Source organism: Octodon degus, unplaced genomic scaffold (genome assembly GCF_000260255.1).
Source record: "Octodon degus isolate 3935 unplaced genomic scaffold, OctDeg1.0 scaffold00069, whole genome shotgun sequence".
In the NCBI taxonomy this organism is placed as follows: domain Eukaryota; kingdom Metazoa; phylum Chordata; class Mammalia; order Rodentia; family Octodontidae; genus Octodon; species Octodon degus.
The window spans coordinates 8,703,243-8,710,953 of NW_004524645.1; the positions used below are offsets into that span (position 1 = coordinate 8,703,243).

At 34.6% G+C, this 7,711-nt stretch overlaps 1 pseudogene; it reads right to left on the reverse strand.

Moving 5' to 3' along the window:
- Positions 1–7,711, reverse strand: part of LOC101577049 — a 17,210-nt pseudogene that overhangs the window by 5,601 nt on the left and 3,898 nt on the right.

Consider the following 7,711-nt stretch of genomic DNA (forward strand, 5'->3'; position numbering starts at 1 on the left):
TCCTGTTCTCAGCCTCCCCAATGCTGGGATTACAGACATGTGCCACCACGCCTGGACTCTGCCACTGGCTCAGCATACCCTGGGGGTGGGGCTGGTGCAGTAAGTGGGACTGGGGATCAAACCCTGGTTCCTGTGCTTGCCAAAGCAGGTATTTTGTCCACTAAGCTGTCTTGCTGGACCTAAAGAGCTTTTCAATTTGATATGATCCCCATTTTTGATTCTTTGTATTATTTTTTGTGCAACTCAGGCTCTGCTGAGAAAGTCCTTGTCTACACCTAAGATTTTAAAAGATTTATCTATTTTATCTCCTAGCAGATTCAATGTGGCTGTTTTAATAGATCTTTGATTCATTTCTGTTTTAGCTTAGCACAAAATTGTGAGATAGGGGTCTAGAATCAGTACTATGGGTGGGGATAACCAGTTTTTCCAATGCTATTTCTTAAAGAGGATATCTTTCTTCTAGAGTAAAAGAATAGGTAGCTCAGTATCCCTGGAGTTGTTTCTGCATCCTCTATTCTGTTTCATTAATCTGCTTATCTGGTTTTTCTCAATATCATGCTATGTTTATCACTGTAGGTTTGCAATATAACATGAAGTCTGGGAGAGTGATCCCTCTTGTCTCGCTTGTGTTGTGCAGGATTGTTTTTGCTATTCTAGGTCTCTTCTGGGTCCATGTAAACTTTAATATTATTTTATCTGGTGCTGAGAAGAATGCTACTTTTTATTGGAAATGTATTAAATCTATTTATCAATTTTGAAAGTGGGGCCATTTCAATAATATTGGTTTTGCCTAATCAGGATAAGGGGATATCTTTCCATTTTTTGATGTCCTCTTTGATCTCCTTTTTCAGCATACTATAGTTTTCCACTGTACAAGTCTTTCACTTCCTTTATTGGGCTAATTCCCAAGTATTTAATTTTTCTTGATGCTATTGTGAAAGTTGTTATTTCACTAATCATTTCTTGATGAATTTGTTATTAGCATACAGCAATGCAATTGATTTTGTGTTTTGACTTTATATTCTGCTATATTACTGGGTTTTTTTTTTGTTGTTGTTTTTGTATATGCAGCCTAGGCTAAACTCAAACTCATAGCAATCTTCCTACCTCAGCATCCCAGGTGCTGGGATTACAGGCATGTGCTACCATGCCTGGCATGCTACTGAATTTTGTTATTAATTCTAATAATTCTTTCAGTGGAATTTTTTTGGTCATCTCTGTAGAGGATCATGTCATCTGCAAATGATAATTTGACTTTTTCCATATATATATTCCTGTTATTTCTTTCTTTTGCCTGATTGCTCTGATTATTCTGATTAATGCCTTGAGAACTGCACTGAACCGTAGTGGTGATAGTGAGTATCCTTTTCTTGTTCCTGATTTTAGAGGGAAAGCTTTCAGCTTCTCATGTAGTATGATATTGACCTTGGATTGTCATAAATGGCTTTTGTGAGACTGATACAAGGTCCTTTTATACCAATTTTCTTCAGTGCTTTTATCATTCCTGGATGATGTATTTTTGCTAAGGGCTTTTTCTGCATCAATTGAGATGATCATGTGATTTTTGTCCTTGCTTCTGCTTATATGATGTATTACACTTATTGATTTGTATATGATGAACCATCCCTGAATCCCTGGGATGAAAACCAATTGGTCATGATGTATGATCTTTTTGATTATTTCTTACATTCTGTTTGCTTATAACTTATTGAAGAATTTAGCATCTGTGTTTATTAAGTAGATAGGCAATAAATAAAAAAATATAAATAGGTCTGCAATTCTCTTTGTGCAGTTAGCTCACTTGCTGGTTTTGAAATTAGGATAATGCTAGTTTCCAGGAATAGTTTTATTACTCTCTCCTCTTTTATTTCATTAGAGTTTGAGGAGTATTGGTGTTCATTCTTCCCTAATGTTCTTGTAGAGTTTGGCAGTGAATGCACTGTGACCTGAGCTTTGCTTAGTTGCTATTTTGGTTTTGTTGTTGTTGTTATTGTCGTTCTTCAATTTTACTGCCTGATATTAGTTTATTCAACTTTTTATATCATCTTGGTTAACTTTTGGCAGTTCATATATATCTGTATTTCTATCAATTTTTTCTGCATTCTCCATTGTTTAAAATTCATGTTCTCAAAGCAAACCCTAATAATCTGGGTTTCAGCAAAGTCCATTGTGATTTCCACTTCTTCATTTGCAGTTGTATTGATCTGGGTCTTTTCTTGCTCTTTTGTGGTAAGATTTACTAAGGGCTTGCCTATTTTGTTTATTCTTTCAAAGAATAAGCTCTTAGTTTCATCAATTTGTTGCATTGTTTTTTTTAGTCTATATTTCATTTGTTTATGCTTTGATCTTCATAATTTTCATCCTTGTAGTAGCTTTGGATTAGATAAATCTTGTTTTTCTAAGGCCTGAGTTAAATCATTATGTTATTTATTTGGACTTTCTCTGTTTTTCGGATGTGTGGACTCACAGCTATAAACTTCCATTTTAGTACTGCTTTTGTTGTGTCACATGGGTTTTAGTATGTTGTGCTGGCATTAACTTTTGATTCCAGAAACTAAATTCTTTGGTTTCTTCTATCACTAATTGATTATTCAAGAGGGCACTATTTAATTTCCAGCTGTTTACCTAATTTCTTTTGCCCTTGATTTCTAGTTACATTGCACTATGACCTGATGATATGGATGGTATAATTTTAATTCTTTTGAATTTACTCACGCCTACTTTATGAGTTAGCATGAAGTCTATTTTAGAGACAGTCCTACATACTGCTGAGAAAAATGTGTATTATTTTGCTATTGGGAGGTACACTGTAGATATATATTAAAGCCATTTATTCAAACATTTGGTTCAGCTCTGATAGTTCACTGTCATTTTTTTTGTTCTAGTTGATCTGTCTGTTTGTGATAGTGGGATGTTGGTGTCCCCCATTGTAATTGTGTTGGTGTTTATCTAATTGTTTATGTCCAGTAGTGTTTGTTATATGAAGTTGGGTGTGCCTAATGTTTGGTGCCCTTATGTTTATAATATTTATCTCTTTCTGTCTAATTGCTCCCTTAACCAATATGCAGTGACCTTTACCTCTTCTGATTAGTTTTGGATTTAAATTCACTCCTGTTTTTTCTCAGGTTCTTATTTCATGCAATATTGTTTTCCATCCTTTTACTTTTAATATGTGTTTTCTTTATTAAATGTATTTATATCTATCTATCTATCTATCTATCTATCTATCTGTCTATCTACCTATGTTTGAGTTTTACTTCTTTGGGATTGCATTTGCCAGGGAAGCACTTATTCTACTGAGCCATCACCCCAGCAAAATTTTGGTCTATGTCTTTTTTTGGCAGAACCGGGAATTGAACTCCCTTGCACTTGCCAGGCAAGCACTTATTCTACTGAGCTATCTCTCCAGCTGAGTTTTACTTCTTGATATGTTATGTCAATCTGAGTCTTTTGATTGGGGAATTGAGACCATTCACATTGAAAATTATTTCTGAAAGATACCAACTTTTTCCAATTATTGCATTATTTTTCCTTTGCTACTTCCATTTTTCCCACTTTCTGATTAACTTTTCAATCTGCTTGGTATTCCAAATGACTTATTGGCTTTGTTGGCTTCATTGTCTATTTCTAGAATATTCTTAAGGATTTTTTATAGTGCTTGATTTGGTAGTCATAAATTTCATGAGGTGTTTTTTGTCATGGATATGCCTTATTTGTTCATCAATTTTCAGAAAAAGAGTTTTTCAGGATATATAAGTCTGGCTTGGAAGTTGTTATCTTTTTGGACTTGAAATATTTCACTTCAAGCCCTCCTAGTCTTTAAGATCTATATTGAGAAGTCTGCTATAATTCTAATGGTTTTATCTTTATAAGTGATTTGCTGCTTTTTTTCTAACAGCTTTTATGATTCTGTCCTTATATTGGACTTCTGAGAATTTGCTTATGATGTGATACATAAAAGTTATCTTTTGATTATATCTATTAGAGGTTCTGAATGCTTCACTTATCTGTATAGTTCATTCTTTCCATATGTTTGAAATTTTCTGCTATTATTTCTTCAAACATTTTTTATACCTTTGTGTTATCTTCTGATTTTTCAGTTTTTCCAATTAATTTATATTAGTGTGCTTTGCATCATCTAGCAGCTGTTGGATACATTTTTCATGCTCTCTTGTTGTTTTTAAGGTGTCTGTGAGTAAGACAGAGTATCTCTGTCTTCTAATTCTGATACTCTGTCTTCACACTGAGTTATTTCATTTTCCACACTTTCAACATAATATTTATTTTCCTGGATTTCTGTTTGAAACCTTTTTAATGAGCTTTAATTCTTTCTTAAACTGGTCATTCATGTTTTTTTTTTATTATTTTGTTTAGTTCAGTCAGATTTTTATTAGTTTTTCTGTAAGGTCCCTGATCAGTTTTTACGTCTATTATTTGATTGGTTATATCACTGAGGGCATGCTGAACATTTTTAATTTTATGTATGTAGGACAGGGTCTACAGGGTCTCACTACTCAGACCAAACTTGTACTCATCCTCCTGTTTTCAGCTTCCCAACTGCTGGGATTACAGGTGTGTGCAATCATGCCCAGTGCCATCTCAGCCTACCCTGGGGGTGGGGCCAGCATGGCATGTGGAGCCGGGGAGCTAACCTTGGTCCCTGCATCTGCCTAAGCAGCTGCTTTAATCCGCTGAGTTCTCTGTCCAGCCCAGCATGCAGAACATTTTATTACCTGTTTTTAATCTCTCCTAGTATTCTTTCAAATAATTGGGTTATGAAGTGTTTGGTTTCTCTTCTTCAATGCCCCATAAATTGACTTTGGAGGAGTTAGAGATTTGCGAGGTGTTTTGTTGCCTTATTATCTTGTGTTTCTATTGTATTTTGTTTTGTTTGTGGTTAAGTTTGCAGTCACTTATAGCAGAAAGACTTTGTTGCTAGTATGGAGAGATAATTAGAGAGCTAGTTGTGATGCATCTTAGTCAAAGCTAACTATAATCCTTTGCATATTTCCCATGATCCAACTACCTCTGTTCATTTTGGAGTGAGGGATGCAGTACACTTGACCCTGCACCAAGTTGCCTGGAAATAGATCACAGTATTGTTAATATCACAAAAGTAATATGGAAATTGGCATACAGAGAAAACCCATTAATAGCAACAACTGCCATCCTGGTAATAACAAATAAATCAGCAGTAGTAATATCACCCAAGACAAAATCAATATTGACATACCATAAGAACCAATAATGTATTACCTTTAACCTTAGAAATGAAATCTATAATTATAGTATAAACACTAAGACAAAACAAATATTGACATACAGTAAGTATCTGATAAATGTGATAACTATGTCTTTACTGGTGATAGAAATAATTCAGCAATAGTAAGATAGCATCAACTATCCATAGATTAATAAAACTCCATGATTATACTATTAAAAATATAGTGGGTTGGGAGTTAGAGAATGAAAGAAGAAAAACTGAACAATGAGAAATTAGAAGGAGAGAAAAGTAAGATTCTTGCTTCTGGGGAGCCAGGTTCCCCTCCTGATGAGTATAAGAGAGACTTCAGATTATTTTGTTTTTTTTTCTGTGTATTATAGACCATCTCTCCAACTTTTTTTTTCGGAACTGGGGATTGAACTCAGGCCTTTGCACTTGCTAGGCAAGCACTTATTCAACTGAGCTATCTCCCCAGCCCCTCCCCAACTTCTCAATAGCTTCCACTTTTCCTGTTTTCTTCTTTCAGTTCCTGGAGACCTAACTTCTCTTTTATTCTTCTTAAAATTATTACTTTCCAGTGTTTGGATTCCAGATCTTGGACAGGCTGAATTTTGCTACCAACCAACTCTTCCATTTTCTCCCCTTAAAGTGGTTCTATTTCAATTACAGAATGTGAGAGACCAGAACATGTCATTCCCAAAAAGTGAAGGACCATTTTTCTAAAGACAATTAAGAAGAAAATGCTGGGGGGCCTGGGGAGATTGCTCAGTAGAATAAGTGCTTGCCTGGCAAGCACAGGGTCCTGAGTTCAATCCTTGGTACCACAAAAAAATGCAGGAAAGGTCTTTGTCTTCCTTCTATGTGCTTAAAAGTAGGACATATATTCATATATTTACAAAGACAAAAAATTATCTTGTGATCCCTCTCCATCAAGAAGAGCAAAAGTTAATCTCCAAACTTTAAGCCACTATTGGCATGGAGATAGTGCCAGAGGAACCTATTCTAATGAGCTTTATCAACAAAGTGTAATCCATCAGTTATTTGCCTTCTACTGATTTGCTGACCCTTGATTCAAAAGTCTTTTTCTTTGTCTTACCACTTCTATAGAAATTCTCTGTGCTTTTTCAAAGACACTATAGAAGGTGGAATTTACATATACACATGATAACAAATTTTTGTTTGTTTTTCCCTTGTTAATTTGCCTTGTCTTGTTTTATTTTGTTTTTTCAGTACTGGGGATTGAACTCAGGACCCTGTGCTTGCAAGGCAGGTGCTTATTCTACTGATCTATCTCTCCCTGACCCTAATCTATCTTTTGTTATAGGGATCATTTTCAACTAAAAACTTAGAATGGTTGAAGAAAACTTATTTTTCATCCTCTAAAGGAACTTTGTTGAAGATTGTAAAGTAGAACCTTGGGATCTAAAGAAAGAGAAGGTGAAAAGAGCTTTCAAAATGAAGGTTCCTAAGGAACTGTAGGGTTGGAGTATCCATCCATCTCTGTTTTGATTGAAGATCTGACATGGATATGTTTTTGTCCCCCAGTTATATCATTGATCTTTGCTGGTCCTCCTATCCTGCCTCCCAGTTAGATGATTGCCAAGGCAACCTCAATATGCCCAATAACAGTTCACATCCTTGCCCTAGATTAAATGAAAATTAATAATATTTTGAATGGAGTGAGTCTGAAAAAAATGTACCATTTGATGAATGGTACCACAAGATGAATGGCTTTGTTGAGAAATAAATACACTTGCAAAGACTTACAAATAGTGTTAACATGGCTATTTTAATTTGGAAACAATTCGTACTATAAATAAATAAAGTACCATTGTCATCTATGCATTATGTTAAAAGAAAATTATTCTTTTCTTCTTGAAGCCAATTCTAATTATTATTTGTATCTCAAAGAAATAATAAATGCATATCTGAAATTATTCAAATTTCAGGCTCTCCACTATAATTAGCCCAAGTATGCATAGATGAGCAGCATTTCCCATTATTTCGGATTTTTCTTTGTTTTACATTACTTCCATTAAACCTCAAGAAGGAAAACTCAGACAAGCCCATAACCTAATATAAAATAACTACATGGAGGTAAAATCCTTAGTTTCCCTTGGATAATTAGTTTTCAGAATTAAAGTAAATGGAAAGACAATTTGTTGATCCCATTTCCTTATTAAACATTATGATTATGACTTTTCCCATAATGACCTATCCCCAGATTTTCAACTACAAGCAAGAAAACAACAGAATTAGGTACCAGTTGAGGATAGTATGGATTGGTTCTCTCCAAGCTATTCTTACCTCACCTCTTTCTGCTTGACTTTCTCTATAATAAATATTGAAAAGCTAGAGTTTAATTAGATTCTAATGTTGTTAACACTGCATCATATGACATGGTCTGGTCATGGGATGCATGCAGAAATCTGTGATCAGTTACTTTATCTAAATTAAAAATAGGAGAACTCCTTTGTTCTTCCTTCC